Source organism: Triticum urartu, chromosome 6A (assembly GCF_056163025.1).
Source record: "Triticum urartu cultivar PI428250 chromosome 6A, HENAU_Tu73, whole genome shotgun sequence".
Taxonomy (NCBI): domain Eukaryota; kingdom Viridiplantae; phylum Streptophyta; class Magnoliopsida; order Poales; family Poaceae; genus Triticum; species Triticum urartu.
Window position 1 is genome coordinate 431896532 of NC_141878.1, and position 18988 is coordinate 431915519.

Below are 18988 nucleotides of genomic sequence, written 5' to 3' on the forward strand. Positions count from 1 at the left end.
CTGTGTGTGCCAGCATACCGATCCAGGGATGACACTTAAGCACAGAGACTTGACCATCTGAGGTCGGCTCACTACAGAAGTAACACCTGGGTATTTGATACTGGTTCCGTTGCTAATATTTGCAACTCGAAATAGGGCCTACGGATTAAGCGAATATTGGCTAAGGACGAGGTGACGATGCGCGTGGGAAATGGTTCCAAAGCCGATGTGATCGTCGTCGGCACGCTACCTCTACATCTACCTTCGGGATTAGTTTTAGACCTATATAATTGTTATTGGTGCCAGCGTTGAGCATGAACTTTATATCTGGATCTTGTTTGATGCGAGACAGTTATTCATTTAAATCGGAGAATAATGGTTTTTCTATTTATATGAATAATATCTTTTATGGTCATGCACACTTGATGAGTGGTCTGTTTTTACTAAATCTTGATAGTAGTGATACACATGTTCATAGTATTGAAGCCAATAGATATAAGTTTAATAATTATAGTGCAACTTATTTGTGGCACCGCCGTTTAGGTCATATTGGTGTAAAGCGCATGAAGAAACTCCATGCTGATGGACTTTTGGAATCACTTGATGCTTGTGAACCATGCATCATGGGAAAGATGACTAAGACCCCGTTCTCCGGAACAATGGAGCGAGCAACAGACTTGTTGGAAATAATACATACTAATGTATGCGGTTCGATGAGTGTTGATGCTCGCGGCGGGTATCGTTATTTTCTTACCTTCACAGATGATATGAGTAGATATGGGTATATCTACTTGATGAAACATAAGTCTGAAACATTTGAAAAGTTCAAAGAATTTCAGAGTGAAGTGGAAAATCATCGCAACAAGAAAATTAAGTTTCTACGATTTGATCGTGGAGGTGAATATTTGAGTTAGGAGTTTGGTCTTCATTTGAAACAATGCGGAATAGTTTCGCAGCTCACGCCACTTGGAACACCGCAACGTAATGGTGTGTCCAAACGTCGTAACCACACTTTATTAGATAGGGTGCGATCTATGATGCCTCTCACTGATTTACCGCTATCGTTTTGGGGTTATGCTTTAGAGACGGCTGAATTCACGTTAAATAGGGCACCATCAAAATCCGTTGAGACGACACCTTATGAACTGTGGTTTGGCAAGAAACCCAGGTTCTCGTTTCTTAAAGTTTGGGGCCGTGATGCTTATGCGAAAAAGCTTCAACCTGATAAGCTTGAAATCAAATCGGAGAAATGTGTCTTCATAGGATACCCAAAGGAGACTGTTGGGTACACCTTCTATCACAGATCCGAAGGCAAGATATTCGTTGCTAAGAATGGATCCTTTCTAGAGAAGGAGTTTCTCTCGAAAGAAGTGAGTGGGAGGAAAGTAGAACTTGACGAGGTAATTATACCTAATCCCTTATTGGAAATTAGTTCATCACAGAAATCAGTTCTAGTGATTCCTACACCAGTAAGTGAGGAAGCTAATGATGATCATGAAACTTCTGATCAATTTACTACCGAACCTCGTAGGTCAACCAGAATAAGATCCGCACCAGAGTGGTACGGTAATCCTATTTTGGAAGTCATGTTACTTGACCATGACGAACCTACGAACTATGAGGAAGCAATGATGAGCCCAGATTCCGCGAAATGGCTTGAAGCCATGAAATCTGAGATGGGGTCCATGTATGAGAACAAAGTGTCGACTTTGGTTGACTTGCCCGATGATCGGCAGGCCATAGAGAATAAATGGATCTTCAAGAACAGGACTGACGCTGACGGTAATGTTACTGTCTACAAAGCTCGACTTGTTGCCAAATGTTTTCGACAAGTTCAAGGAGTTGACTACGATGAGACCTTCTCACTTGTAGCGATGCTTAAATCCGTATGAATCATGTTAGCAATTGCCGCATTTTATGATTATGAAATTTGGCCAATGGATGTCAAAACTGCATTCCTTAATGGATATCTTAAAGAAGAGTTGTATATGATGCAACCAGAAGATTTATCGATCCAAAAGGTGCTAACGAAGTGTGCAAGCTCCAGCGATCCATTTATGGACTGGTGCAAGCCTCTCGGAGTTGGAATATATGCTTTGATAGTGTGATCAAAGCATATGGTTTATACAGACTTTTGGAGAAGCATGTATTTACAAGAAAGTGAGTGGGAGCTCTGTAGCATTTCTGATATTATATGTGGATGACATATTGCTGATCGGAAATGATACTGAATTTCTGAATAGCATAAAAGGATACTTGAATAAGAATTTTTCAATGAAAGACCTTGGTGAAGCTTCTTATATATTGGGCATCAAGATCTATAGAGATAGATCAAGATGCTTAATTGGACTTTCACAAAGCACATACCTTGATAAAGTTTTGAAGAAGTTCAAAATGGATCGAGCAAAGAAAGGGTTATTGCCTGTGTTGCAAGGTGTGAAGTTGAGTCAGACTCCCACTGCAAAAGATAGAGAGAAAATGGAAGTCATTCCCTATTCTTCAGCCATAGGTTCTATCATGTATACAATGCTGTGTACCAGACCTGATGTGTGCCTTCCTATTAGTTTAGCAGGGAGGTACCAAAGTAATCGAGGAGTGGATCACTGGACAGCGGTCAAGAACATCCTAAAATACCTAAAAAGGACTAAGTATATGTTTCTCATTTATGGATGTGACAAAGAGCTCGTCGTAAATGGTTACGTCGATGCAAGCTTTGACACTGATCCAGATGACTCTAAGTCACAAACCGGATATGTATTTTTATTGCATGGTGGAGCTGTCAGTTGGTGCAGTTCCAAGCAGAGCGTCGTGGTGGGATCTACGTGTGAAGTGGAGTACATAGCTGCTTCGGAACCAGGAAATGAAGTAGTCTAGATGAAGGAGTTCATATCCGATCTAGGTGTCATAACTAGTGCATCGGGTCCAATGAAAATCTTTTGTGACAATACTGGTGCAATTGCCTTGGCAAAGGAATCCAGATTTCACAAGAGAACCAAGCACATCAAGAGACGCTTCAATTCCATCGAGATCAAGTCAAGGAGGGAGACATAGAGATTTGCAAGATACATACGGATCTGAATGTTGCAGAATCGTTGACTAAGCCTCTCTCACGGGAAAAACATGATCAGCACCAAGACTCCATGGGTGTTAGAATAATCACAATTTAATTTAGATTATTAACTCTAGTGCAAGTGGGAGACTGAAGGAAATATGCCCTAGAGGCAATAATAAAGTTGTTATTTATATTTCCTTATATCCTGATAAATGTTTATTATTCAGGCTAGAATTGTATTAACCGGAAACTTATTACATGTGTGAATACATAGGTAAACTGAGTGTCACCAGTATGCCTCTACTTGAATAGCTCATTAATCAAAGATGGTTAAGTTTCCTAGCCATGGACAAAGATAAACGGGATCGCATCATTATAGAATGATGTGATTGACTTGACCCATCCGTTAGCTTAGCACTATGATCGTTTAGTTTATTGTTAGTGCTTTCTCCATAACTTATACATGTTCCTATGACTATGGGATTATGCAACTCCCGAATACCGGAGGAACACTTAGTGTGCTATCAAATGTCACAACATAACTGGGTGACTATAAAGATGCTCTATAGGTGTCTCCGATGGTGTTTGTTGAGTTGGCATAGATCGAGATTAGGATTTGTCACTCCGTGTATCAGAGAGGTATCTCTGGGCCCTCTCGGTAATGCACATCACTATAAGCCTTGCAAGCAATGTGACTAATGAGTAAGTTACGGGATGTTGCATTACGTTACGTGTAAAGAGACTTGCCGGTAACGAGATTGAACTAGGTATTGAGATACCGACGATCGAATCTCGGGAAAGTAACATACCGATGACAAAGGGAACAACGTATGTTGTTATGTGCTACCTCTTTTAGCACTGCGTTGGTTTTCCCGGAAGAGGAAGGGATGATGCAGCAAAGTAGCATAAGTATTTCCCTCAGTTTTTGAGAACCAAGGTATCAATCCAGTAGGAGGCTACACGCGAGTCCCTCGCACCTGCACAAAACAAATAAATCCTCGCAACCAATGCAAATAGGGGTTGTCAATCCCTATAGGGCCACTTACGAGAGTGAGATCTGATAGATATGATAAGATAATATTTTTGGTATTTTTATGATAAAGATGAAAAGTAAAATAAAGGCAAGGTAAATAGCAAAGTAAATAACTAAGTAGTAGGAGATCAATATGATAAAGATAGACCCGGGGGCCATAGGTTTCACTAGTGGCTTCTCTCGAGAGCATAAGTATTCTACGGTGGGTGAACAAATTATTGTTGAGCAATTGACAGAATTGAGCATAGTTATGAGAATATCTAGGTATGATCATGTATATAGGCATCACGTCCGAGACAAGTAGACCGTCTCCTGCCTGCATCTACTACTATTACTCCACTCATCAACCGCTATCCAGCATGCATCTAGAGTATTAAGTAAAAACAGAGTAACGCCTTAAGCAAGATGACATGATGTAGAGAGATAGACTCATGCAATATGAAGAAAACCCCATCTTGTTATCCTCGATGGCAACAATACAATACGTGCCTTGCTGCCCTTACTGTCAATGGGAAAGGACACAGCAAGATTGAACACAAAGCTAAACACTCTTCCCATTGCAAGAAAGATCAATCTAGTAGGCCAAACCAAACTGATAATTTGAAGAAACTTGCAAAGATAACCAATCATACATAAAAGAATTCAGAGAAGATTCAAATATCATTCATAGATAGACTTGATCATAAACCCACAATTCATCGATCTCAACAAACACACCACAAAAAGAAGATTACATCGAATAGATCTCCACAAGAGAGGTGGAGAACATTGTATTGAGATCCAAAAAGAGAGAAGAAGCCATCTAGCTACTAACTATGGACCCGTAGGTCTGAGGTAAACTACTCACACTTCATCGGAGGGGCTATGGTGTTGATGAAGAAGCCCTCCGTGATCGATGCCCCCTTCGGTGGAGCTCCGGAACAGGCCCTAATGTGGGATCTCGTGGATACAGAAAGTTACGATGGTGGAATTAGGGTTTTGGCTCCGTATCTGATCATTTGGGGGTACGTGGGTATATATAGGAGGAAGAAGTATGTCGGTGGAGCAACAAGGGGCCCACGAGGGTGGAGGGCGCGCCTTGGGGGGGGGGGGGTAGGCGCGCCCCCTACCTCGTGGTCTCCTCTTACGTGTCTTGACGTAGGGTCCAAGTCTCCTGAGTTGTATTCGATGAGAAAATCATGTTCCCGAAGGTTTCATTCCGTTTGGACTCCGTTTGATATTCCTTTTCTTCGAAACCCTAAAACAGGCAAAAAACAGCAATTCTGGGTTGGGCCTCCGGTTAATAGGTTAGTCCCAAAAATAATATAAAAGTGGATAATAAAGCCCAATAATGTCCAAAACAGTAGATAATATAGCATGGAGCAATCAAAAATTATAGATACGTTGGAGACGTATCAAGCATCCCCAAGCTTAATTCCTGCTCGTCCTCGAGTAGGTAAATGATAAAAAATAGAATTTTTGATGTGGAGTGCTACTTGGCATAATTTTAATGTAATTCTTCTTAATTGTGGTATGAGTATTTAGATCCGAAAGATTGAAGACAAAAGTTCATATTGACATAAAAATAATAATACTTCAAGCATACTAACCAAGTAATTATGTCTTCTCAAAATAACATGGCTAAATAAAGTTATCCCTACAAAATCATATAGTCTGGCTATGCTCTATCTTCACCACACAAAATATTTAAATCATGCACAACCCCGGTGACAAGCCAAGCAATTGTTTCATACTTTTGACATTCTCAAAACTTTTTCAATCTTCACGCAATACATGAGCGTGAGCCATGGATATAGCACTATAGGTGGAATAGAGTGGTGGTTGTGGAGAAGACAAAAAGGAGAAGATAGTCTCACATCAACTAGGCATATCAACGGGCTATGGAGATGCCCATCAATAGATATCAATGTGAGTGAGTAGGGATTGCCATGCAACGGATGCACTAGAACTATAAGTATATGAAAGCTCAAAAATAAACTAAGTGGGTGTGCATCCAACTTGCTTGCTCATGAAGACCTAGGGCATTTTGAGGAAGCCCATCATTGGAATATACAAGCCAAGTTCTATAATGAAATATTCCCACTAGTATATGAAAGTGAATCATGAGAGGCTCTCTACTATGAAGATCATGGTGCTACTTTGAAGCACAAGTGTGGTAAAAGGATAGTAACATTGTCACTTCTCTCTTTTTCTCTCATTTTTTTATTTGGGCCTTTTCTCCTTTTTTATGGCCTCTTTTCTTTCTCTTTTTTTTATTTTTCGTCTAGAGTCTCATCCTGACTTGTGGGGGAATCACAGTCTCCATCATCCTTTCCTCACTGGGACAATGCTCTAATAATGATGATCATCACACTTTTATTTTTCTTACAACTCAACAATTACAACTCGATACTTAGAACAAGATATGACTCTATATGAATGCCTCCGGCAGTGTACCGAGATATGCAATGATGCATGAGTGACAAGTATGAAAGAATTATGAACGGTGGCTTTGCCACAAATACTATGTCAACTACATGACCATGCTAAGCAATATGACAATGATGGAGTGTGTCATAAACGGAACAGCAGAAAGTTCCATGGCAATATATCTCGGAATGGCTATGGAAATGCCATAATAGGTAGGTATGGTGGCTGTTTTGAGGAAGGTATATGGTGGGTGTATGATACCGGCGAAAGGTGCGCGGTATTAGAGAGGCTACCAAAGGTGGAAGGGTGAGAGTGCGTATAATCCATGGACTCACCATTAGTCATAAAGAAATCATATACTTATTTCAAAAATCTACAAGTTATCAAAGCAAAGTATTACACGCATGCTCCTAGGGGGTAGATTGCTAGGAAAAGACCATCGCTCATCGCCGACCGCCACTCATAAGGAAGGCAATCAAAAAATAAATCATGCTCCGACTTCATCACATAACGGTTCACCATACGTGCATGCTAAGAGAATCACAAGCTTCAACACAAGTATTTCTCAAATTCACAACTACTCAACTAGCACAACTTTAATATCACCACCTCCATATCTCAAAACCATTATCAAGTATCAAACTTATCATAGTATTCAACACACTCATAAGAAAGTTTTATTATTAATCTTGCATACCAAGCATATTAGGATTTTAAGCAAATTACCATGCTATTAAGACTCTCAAAATAATCTAAGTGAAGCATGAGAGATCAATATTTTCTATAAAACAAATCCACCACCGTGCTCTAAAAGATATAAGTGAAGCACTAGAGCAAAATTATAAAGCTCAAAAGATACAAGTTAAGCACATAGAGTATTCTATCAAATTCCAAATCATGTATGGCTCTCTCAAAAGGTGTGTAAAGCAAGGATGATTATGGTAAACTAACAAGAAAAGACTCAAATCATACAAGATGCTCCAAGCAAAACACATATCATGTGGTAAATAAAAATATAGCTCCAAGTAAAGTTACCGATAGAAGTAGACGAAAGAGGGGATGCCTTCCGGGGCATCCCCAAGCTTTGGCTTTTAGGTGTCCTTAGATTATCTTGGGGGTGCCATGGGCATCCCCAAGCTTAGGCTCTTGCCACTCCTTGTTCCATAATCCATCAAATCTTTACCCAAAACTTGAGAACTTCACAACACAAAACTTAAAGTAGAAAACTCGTGAGCCCCGTTAGCGAAAGAAAATAAAAGACCACTTCAAGGTACTGTAAGGAACTCATTCTTTATTTATATGGTTGTTAAACCTATTTTATTCCAACTTCTCTATGGTTCATAAACTATTTTACTAGCCGTAGATTCATCAAAATAAGCAAACAACACACGGAAAACAGAATCTGTCAAAAACAGAACAGTCTGTAGTAATCTGTACCTAGCGCAAGATCTGGAACCCCAAAAATTCTAAAATAAATTTCTGCACGTGAGGAATTTATCTATTAATCATCTGCAAAGAGAATTAACTAAATATCACTTTCCAAAAAAATGGCAGAAGTTCTCGTGAGCGCTAACGTTTCTGTTTTTTACAGCAAGTTCAACAAGACTTTCCCCAAGTCTTCCCAACGGTTCTACTTGGCACAAACACTAATTAAACACAAAAAACACAACCAAAACAGTGGCTAGATAATTTATTTATTTCTAAACAGGAGCAAAAAGGAAGGAATAAAAATAAAATTGGGTTGCCTCCCAACAAGCGCTATCGTTTAACGCCCCTAGCTAGGCATAACAAGCAAGAATAGATCTAGGTATTGCCATCTTTGGTAGGCAATCCATAAGTGGCTCTCATAATAGATTCATAAGGTAATTTAATTTTCTTTCTAGGGAAGTGTTCATGCTTTTCCTTAATGGAAATTCGAATCTAATATTTCCTTCCTTCATATCAATAATTGCACCAATCGTTCTAAGGAAAGGTCTACCAAGAATAATAGGACATGAAGGATGGCAATCTATGTCAAGAACAACAAAATCTACGGGAACATAATTCCTATTTCCAAAAATAAGAACATCATTAATTCTTCCCATAGGTTTCTTAATAGTGGAATCCGCAAGGTGCAAGTTTAGAGAGCAATCATCAAAATCACGGAAACCTAACAAATCACACAAAGTCTTTGGAATCATGGAAACACTAACACCCAAATCACATAAAGCATAGCATTCATGATATTTAATTTTAATTTTAATATTTGGTTCCCACTCATCATAAAGTTTTCTAGGGATAGAAACTTTCAATTCAAGTTTTTCTTCATAAGATTGCATCAAGGCATTAACGATATGTTTAGTAAACGCTTTATTTTGACTATAAGCGTGAGGAGAATTTAGCACGGATTGCAACAAGGAAATACAATCAATCAAAGAGCAATTTTCATATTTAAATTCCTTGAAATCCATAATAGTGGGTTTAGCAACATCTAGGGTTTTAATTTCTTCAATCCCACTTTTATCAAATTTAACATCAAGATCAAAAGATTCAGAATTCTTGGAACGCCTTCTAGGTAAAGGTGGATCATATTCAGTCCCATCATTATCAAGATTCATATTGCAAAAAATATATTTAATAGGGGACACATCAATAACTTTTAGATCTTCATCATTATTTTCATAGGAACTAGAAGAACACGCTTTTATGAAGGCATATAGCATGCATCCTAGCGGTTCTTTCTTTGCACTCATCAATGGAAATTCTCATGGCTTTGAGAGACTCATTGATATCATGCTTACGTGGAATAGATCTAAGTTTCAAAGAATCAACATCAAGAGCAATTATATCAACGTTCCTAGCCAAATCATCAATCTTAAGCAATTTTTCTTCAATCATAGCATTAAAATTCTTTTGCGAAGTAATAAATTCTTTAATATTAGAATCAAAATAAGAGGGCATCTTATTATAATTTCCATAAGAATTGTTGTAGGAATTACCATAATTATTAGAGGGATTACTAGGATAAGGCCTAGGGTTGAAATTTCCTCTATGCGCGTTGTTACCAAAATTGTTCCTACCAACAAAATTCACATCCATAGATTCATTATTATTCTCAATCAAATTAGACAAGGGCATATCATTAGGATGAGAAGAAACACTCTTATTAGCAAATAATTTCATAAGTTCATCCATCTTTCCACTCAAAACATTAATTTCTTCTATCGCATGCACCTTTTTATTAGTAGATCTTTCAGTGTGCCATTGAGAATAATTAACCATAATATTATCTAGGAGTTTAGTAGCTTCTCCTAAAGTGATTTCCATAAAAGTGCCTCCCACGGCCGAATCTAAAAGATTTCTAGAAGCAAAATTCAATTCGGCATAAATTTTTTGTATAATCATCCACAAATTTTAACCATGAGTAGGGCAATTACGTATCATTAATTTCATTCTCTCCCAAGATTGTGCAACATGTTCATGATAAAGTTGCTTAAAATTCATCATATCATTTCTAAGAGAGATGATCTTAGCGGGAGGAAAATACTTAGAGATAAAAGCATCTTTGCACTTGTTTCATGAATCAATACTATTTTTAGGCAAAGACGAAAAGCAAGCTTTAGAACGATCTCTAAGCGAAAAAGGAAATAGCTTCAATTTAACAATATCATTATCCACATCTTTCTTCTTTTGCATGTCACACAAATCAACGAAGCTATTTAGATGGGTAGCGGCATCTTCACTAGGAAGGCCGGAGAACGGATCTTTCATAACAAGATTCAGCAAAGCAACATTAATTTCACAAGATTCAGCATCGGTAAGAGGAGCAATTGGAGTGCTAATAAAATCATTGTTGTTGGTATTGGTGAAGTCACACAATTTAGTATTATCTTGAGCCATCGCGACAAACAAGCAAACTACACATAAGCAAACAGAAAGCAAGCGGACAAAAAAGAGGCAAATAGAGAGGGAGGATAGAGAGAGAGGGCAAATAAAACGGCAAGGGTGAAGCGGGGGGAGAGGAAAACGAGAGGCAAATGGAAAATAATGTAATGCGGGAGATAAGGGTATGTGATGGGTACAAGGTATGTTGACTTTTGCGTAGACCTCCCCAGCAACGGCGCCAGAAATCCTTCTTGCTACCTCTTTTAGCACTGCGTTGGTTTTCCCCGAAGAGGAAGGGATGATGCAGCAAAGTAGCATAAGTATTTCCCTCAGTTTTTGAGAACCAAGGTATCAATCCAGTAGGAGGCTACACGCGAGTCCCTCGCACCTGCACAAAACAAATAAATCCTCGCAACCAATGCAAATAGGGGTTGTCAATCCCTATAGGGCCACTTACGAGAGTGAGATCTGATAGATATGATAAGATAATATTTTTGGTATTTTTATGATAAAGATGAAAAGTAAAATAAAGGCAAGGTAAATAGCAAAGTAAATAACTAAGTAGTAGGAGATCAATATGATAAAGATAGACCCGGGGGCCATAGGTTTCACTAGTGGCTTCTCTCGAGAGCATAAGTATTCTACGGTGGGTGAACAAATTATTGTTGAGCAATTGACAGAATTGAGCATAGTTATGAGAATATCTAGGTATGATCATGTATATAGGCATCACGTCCGAGACAAGTAGACCGACTCCTGCCTGCATCTACTACTATTACTCCACTCATCAACCGCTATCCAGCATGCATCTAGAGTATTAAGTAAAAACAGAGTAACGCCTTAAGCAAGATGACATGATGTAGAGAGATAGACTCATGCAATATGAATAAAACCCCATCTTGTTATCCTCGATGGCAACAATACAATACGTGCCTTGCTGCCCTTACTGTCAATGGGAAAGGACACCGCAAGATTGAACACAAAGCTAAACACTCTTCCCATTGCAAGAAAGATCAATCTAGTAGGACAAACCAAACTGATAATTTGAAGAAACTTGCAAAGATAACCAATCATACATAAAAGAATTCAGAGAAGATTCAAATATCATTCATAGATAGACTTGATCATAAACCCACAATTCATCGATCTCAACAAACACACCGCAAAAAGAAGATTACATCGAATAGATCTCCACAAGAGAGGGGGAGAACATTGTATTGAGATCCAAAAAGAGAGAAGAAGCCATCTAGCTACTAACTATGGACCCGTAGGTCTGAGGTAAACTACTCACACTTCATCGGAGGGGCTATGGTGTTGATGAAGAAGCCCTCCGTGATCGATGCCCCCTCCGGCGGAGCTCCGAAATATGCCCCAAGATGGGATCTCGTGGATACAGAAAGTTACAGTGGTGGAATTAGGGTTTTGGCTCCATATCTGATCGTTTGGGGGTACGTGGGTATAAATAGGAGGAAGAAGTACGTCGGTGGAGCAACAGGGGGCCCACGAGGGTGGAGGGCGCGCCTGGGGGGGGGGGGGGGGTAGGCACGCCCCCTACCTCGCGGCCTCCCGTTACGTGTCTTGACGTAGGGTCCAAGTCTCCTGAGTTGTATTCGATGAGAAAATCACATTCCCGAAGGTTTCATTCCGTTTGGACTCCGTTTGATATTCCTTTTCTTCGAAACCCTAAAACAGGCAAAAAACAGCAATTCTAGGCTGGGCCTCCGGTTAATAGGTTAGTCCCAAAAATAATATAAAAGTGGATAATAAAGCCCAGTAATGTCCAAAACAATAGATAATATAGCTGGGAGCAATCAAAAATTGTAGATACGTTGGAGACGTATCATTATGCGGTTTGACCGATAAAGATCTTTGTAGAATATGTAGGAACCAATATGAGCATCCAGGTTCCACTATTGGTTATTGGCCAGAGATGAGTCTCGGTCATGTCTACATAGTTCTCAAACCCGTAGGGTCCGCACGCTAAACGTTCGGTGACGATCGATATTATGAGTTTATGTGATTTGATGTACCGAAGGTAGTTCGGAGTCGCGGATATGATCACGGACATGACGAGGAGTCTCGGAATGGTCGATACATAAAGATTGATATATTGGAAGCCTATGTTTGGACATCGGGCATTTACCAGAGTACCGGGAGGTTACCGGAACCCCCTAGGGAGTATATGGGCCTTATTGGGCCTTAGTGGAATAGAGGACGGGAAGGGAAAGGTGGAGGGCGCGCCCCCCTAGCCCAATCCGAATTGGGTGGGGGCGGCCCCCCTTCCTTCCCTCTCTCTCCCCTTCCTTCCCGTACTCCTACTAGGGAAAGGGGGTAATCCTACTCCCGGTGGGAGTAGGACACCCCCTTGGGCGCGCCATAGAGAGGGTCGTGACACGTCTCCATCGTATCTATAATTTTTGATTGTTCCATGCCAATATTATACAACTTTCATATACTTTTGGCAACTTTTAATACTATTTTTGGGACTAACATATTGATCCAGTGCCAGTGCCAGTTCCTGTTTGTTGCATGTTTTTTGTTTCGTAGAGAATCCATATCAAACGGAGTCCAAACGGGATAAAAACTGACGGAGATGTTTTGGGAATATATGTGATTTTTGGGAAGAAAAATCAACGTGAGACGATGCCCGAGGGGGCCACGAGGCAGGGGGCGCCCCAGGGAGTCAGGCGCGCCCTAGGCCCTTGTCATGGGTTTGTCACGGCAGATGTCCTTGTGAAAGGACTTAGTCATGGAGCCATCGCTACGGGTTAGATTAAAGAGGTTAAACCGGACAAGGGGACACGGGGAATTTTATACTAGTTCGGCCCCTTCAAGGACTCAAAACCATCGTGCGATAGCCCCACGGTGGGCGCCAACTATCGTGGGTTTGTCATGGTAGATGTCCTTGTGAAAGGACTTAGTCGTGGAGCCATCGCTACGGGTTAGCTTAAAGAGGTTAAACCGGACAAGGGGACACGGGGAATTTTATACTAGTTCGGTCCCTTCAAGGAAGGTAAAAGCCTACGTCTAGTTGTGATTGGTATTGCTAGGGTTTCGAAGGCCAGGGAGCGAATCCGCTTTGTCTGGCTCTCGAGTTGTTGTTCGTCCCTAAACCGTTGTCGGGTCGTCCCTTTATATACATAGGTTGATTCCCGCCGGGTTACAGAGTCCCGAAGCCCGATCATAAACGTGTCCGGTTCGGTCTCTATCCTTCCTATCTTACAATACAAGTTACATGACCAGGTCGGTTTATATCTACAGGCTTTAACCCGCCTTTGGGCCTTGGGCCTCCGTAAAGCACCATCATCCTTGCATCTTCATGGGCTTCTAATCTTCAAGGAGTTAACCCGGCTACTCCTGGCCGGTTTACGTCCAGTAGTAATATCCCTAACAGCCCTCGTGGCCACCCCATAAGGTGGTTGGTGCCCTTATTTCGCCGCACGAAAGCTAATATCTGGATAAAAATCGTGTCCAAAATTCCACCCAAACGGAGTTACGGATCTCCGGGAATTTAAGAAACGGTGAAAGGGCAGAATCAGAACGCAAAAACAGAGAGAGACAAAGAGACAGATCCAATCTCGGAGGGGCTCTCGCCCCTCCCATGCCATTGAGGCCATGGACCAGAGGGGAAACCCTTCTCCCATCTAGGGAGAAGGTCAAGGAATAAGAAGAAGAAGAAGAAGAAGAAGGGGGGCTATCTCCCCCTCTCTTCCGGTGGCACCGGAACGCCGCCGAGGCCATCATCATCACCGCAATCTAAACCAACAACTTCACCTCCAGCATCACCAACTCTTCCCCCCTCTATGCAGCGGTGTAACCCCTCTTTTACCCGTTGTAATCTCTACTTAAACATGGTGCTCAACGCTATATATTGTTTCCCAATGATGTATGGCTATCCTCTGATGTTTGAGTAGATCCGTTTTGTCATATGGGTTAATTGATGATCGTGATTGGTTTGAGTTGCATGTTTTATTATTGGTGTTGTCCTATGGTGCTCTCTGTGTCGCGCAAGCGTGAGGGATCCCCGCTGTAGGGTTTGCAATATGTTCATGATTTGCTTATGGTGGGTGGCATGAGTGATAGAAGCACAGAACCGAGTAAGTAGGTTGTTTGCGTATGGGAGTAAAGGGGACTTGATGCCTTGTAATGCTATGGTTGGGTTTTACCTTAATGATCTTTAGTAGTTGCGGATGCTTGCTAGAGTTCCAATCACAAGTGCATATGATCCAAGAAGAGAAAGTAAGTTAGCTTATGCCTCTCCCTCATATAAAATTGCAATAATGATTACCAGTCCAGTTATCGATTCCCTAGGGACAAATAACTTTCACGTGACAAAAAGCTCTCTACTAAAACTAATTTAGTTGTGTCTTTCTCTAAACAGCCCCTACTTTTTATTTATGTGCTCTTTATTATCTTGCAAACCTATCCAAAAACACCTACAAAGTACTTCTAGTTTTATACTTTCTCTAGGTAAAGCGAACGTCAAGCGTGCGTAGAGTTATATCGGTGGTCGATAGAACTTGAGGGAATATTTGTTCTACCTTTAGCTCCTCGTTGGGTTCGACACTCTTACTTATCGAAAGAGTCTACAATTGATCCCCTATACTTGTGGGTTATCAAGACCTTTTTCTGGCGCCGTTGTTGGGGAGTTATAGCGTGGCATGAATATTCTCGTGTGTGCTTGTTTGCTTTATCAATATGTAATTTTTATTTGTTGTTCTAAGTTTTTCTCTATCTTTAGTTATGGATATGGAACACTAAATACCAAAAAAAATTAGGTTTACTTGCTACTCATGGAGATGGGGAACCTCCTAAAATCCTCGATGCTCATAATGTGAAAGATATTATGTACTACTTTGATAATCTTGAGAAACCCCCATTCAACTTTATAATGGGAGTAACGTTGGATCAACGTGAATACTTTAGGGAGTATCGCTTGACTCAAAAAGGGTAACTATTATGGGATCAAATTTATATGTTGCATTGGTATGCTCGGCAACTATGCTTGAGATATGATTATACTTGTTGCTCTAGGATGAAGGCTCCACACCTTCCCTTTTCATGTGAATTTAATGATGATGAAACCTTGGCTTCTTATGCTAATGGTATATAGGATTATTATGATGTGGAACAAATAGAAGAATTCGTTGCTTTTATGGGTGCTTATGAAATTGAATCTTTGTTTAAAGAGTGTGAAAATATTGATGATGCTGTTTACATACCTAAAATTTTTGCTATAATTAAATATTGCTATGAAAATTATGAATTCAACTCCCATATTGATGATTTTATTGAGAGAGTCTCCGCTGTCCAAGAAGAGGTTAATATTTTGCAGGAGTCTATGGAAGAAGAAATAGATGAAACTGTGAGCTCATTGGACGAAAAAGATGATGAGGAGAGCAAAGAACAAAAGGAGGGAGAGAGGATTAGCTACCCATGCCCACCTTCTAATGAGAGTAATTCTTCAACTCATACATTGTTTAATTTCCCTTCATGCGTACCGAAGGATGATTGCTATGATGATTGTTATGATCCCGTTGATTCTTTTGAAATATCCCTTTTTGATGATGCTTGCTATGCTTGTGGCAAGATGCCAATATGAATTATGCTTATGGAGATGAACTTGCTATAGTTACTTATGTTAAACATGAAATTGTTGCTATTGCACCCACACATGATAGTCCTATTATCTATTTGAATTCTCACGACTACACTATATCGGAGAAGTTTGCCCTTATTAAGGATTATATTGATGGGTTGCGTTATACTACTACACATGACGATTTTGATAGATATAATATGCATGTGCTTGCATCTCCTACTTGCAATTATTATGAGAGAGGAACTACATCTCCGCCTCTCTATGCTTCCAATATGATAAAATTGCAAGAAACTTCTTATACTATGCATTGGCCTTTACTATGTGTGCATGAATTGTTCTTTTATGACATGCCGATGCATAGGAAGAGAGTTAGACTTCGTTGTTGCATGATATATGTTACTATGTGCTCACTACTAAATCACAAATCATTGTTAATTAAAATTGGCTTTGATATACCTTGGGATCCGGGTGGATTCATGACTTGAGCACCTTATGCCTAGCTTAATGGATTTAAAGAAAGCGCTGCCAGGGAGACAACCCAGAAGTTTTGGAGAGTCATTTATTTCTGTTGAGTGCTTTTATATATTTTAAAAACAAATAAATAAATAGGGGAACCCAAAACTTTTCAAATAGGAAAGTGAAAGTGAGAGAGACAAGCATTGTTGAAGTGGGGGAGCTCCTTGAATTTTGTTCATGCTCACGGAAACTTTGTGAATCTTGATTACAGAGAATTTTCAACAAAAAAATTTATCCCCTTGTACAATTCAATTTTATTACAAAAATAATGTGCCATGATTTGTCTTTAGGATGTTTACATTGCTTGTTGGTTTGTGTGGTGCAGAACAGAAACTTTGGCTGTAGTGCATGATTTTATATTTTTTTACTGGAACATCAAACGGTTCTGAAACTTTTTGTACTGTCTTTATGTACAAATTTTTATTTGTCCTAATTTTGGCAGAATTTATGGTGTACCAGAAGTATGGTGAATGTTCAGATTACTACAGACTATCCTGTTTAAGACAGATTCTATTTTTGATGCATAGTTTGCTTGTTTTGATGAAACTATCAATTTATATCAGTGGATTAAGCCATGGAAAAGTTATATTACAGTATCTACAATGAAAAAAATAGGAATTTGTTTGCAACAGTACTTAGAGTAGTGATTTTCTTTATTATACTAACGGATCTTACCGAACTTTCCATTAAGTTTTGTGTGATTGAAGTTTTCAAGTTTTGGGAGAGATCATGATGGATGAAGGAATAAGGAGTGGCAAGAGCCTAAGCTTGGGGATGCCCAAGGCACCCCAAGGAAATATTCAAGGACTCCCAAGCAACCAAGCTTGGAGATGCCCCAGAAGGCATCCCCTCTTTCTTCTAACAATCATCGGTAATTTACTTGGAGCTATATTTTTATTCGTCACATGATATACGTAAATCTTGGAGCATCTTTTGCATTTAGTTTTCACTTTTCTTTGATGCACCATGCTAGTATGAGATAGTCCTTGGTTGATTTATAGAATGCTCATTGCACTTCAGTTATATTTTTTGTGTATGGCTGTATAGAATGCTTCATGTGCTTCACTTATATCATTTGAGGTTTGGATTGCCTGTTTCTCTTCACATAGAAAACCGCCATTTGTAGAATGCTCTTTTGCTTCACTTATATTTGTTAGAGCGTGGGCATATATTTTGTAGAAAGAATTAAACTCTCTTGCTTGACTTATATCTATTTATAGAGATGACAGGAACTGGTCATTCACATGGTTAGTCATAAAATCCTACATAAAACTTGTAGATCACTGAATATGATATGTTTGATTCCTTGCAATAGTTTTGCGATATAAAGATGATGATATTAGAGTCATGCTAGTGGGTAGTTGTGGATTGTAGAAATACTTGTGTTGAGGTTTGTGATTCCCGTAGCATGCACGTATGGTGAACCATTATGTAACGAAGTTGGAGCATGAGGTATTTATTGATTGTCTTCCTTTTGAGTGGCGGTCGGGGACGAGCGAGGGACTTTTACTACCAATCCATCCCCTAGGAGGATACGTGTAGTACTTTGTTTCGATGACTAATAGATTTTTGCAATAAGTATGTGAGTTCTTTATGACTAATGTTGAGTCCATGGATTATACGCACTCTCACCCTTCCATCACTGCTAGCCTCTTCGGTACCATGCATTGCCCTTTCTCACCTCGAGAGTTGGTGCAAACTTCGCCGGTGCATCAAAACCCCGTGATATGATATGCTCTATCACACATAAGCCTCCTTATATCTTCCTCAAAACAGCCACCATACCTACCTATCAAGGCATTTCCATAGCCATTCCGAGATATATTGCCATGCAACTTCCATCATCATCATATACATGACTTGAGCATTTATTGTCATATTGCTTTGCATGATCGTAAGATAGCTAACATGATGTTTTCATGGCTCGTCCATTTTTTGATGTCATTGCTACGCTAGATCATTGCACATCCCGGTACACCACCGGAGGCATTCATATAGAGTCATATCTTGGTTTTAGTATCGATTTGTAATATTGAGTTGTAAGTAAATAAAAGTGTGATGATCATCATTATTAGAACATTGTCCCATTATCAAAATAAAAGGGGCCTGATACGTCTCGAACGTATCTATAATTTTTGATTGCTCCATGCTATATTATCTACTGTTTTGGACTATATTGGGCTTTATTTTCCATTTTTATATTATTTTTGGGACTAACCTATTAACCGGAGGCCCAGCCCAGAATTGCTGTTTTTTTGCCTATTTCAGTGTTTCGGAGAAACAGAATATCAAACGGAGTCCAAACGGAATGAAACCTTCGGAAACGTGATTTTCTCATCAGATAAGATCCAGGAGACTTGGACCCTCCATCAAGAAAGCCACGAGGCGGCCATGAGGGTGGAGGGCGCCCCCCCAGGGCGCTCCCCTGCCTCGTGGGCCCCTTGAAGCTCCACCGATGTACTTCTTCCTCCTATATATACATACGTACCCCAAACGATCGGGGACGGAGCGAAAAACCTAATTCCACCGCCGC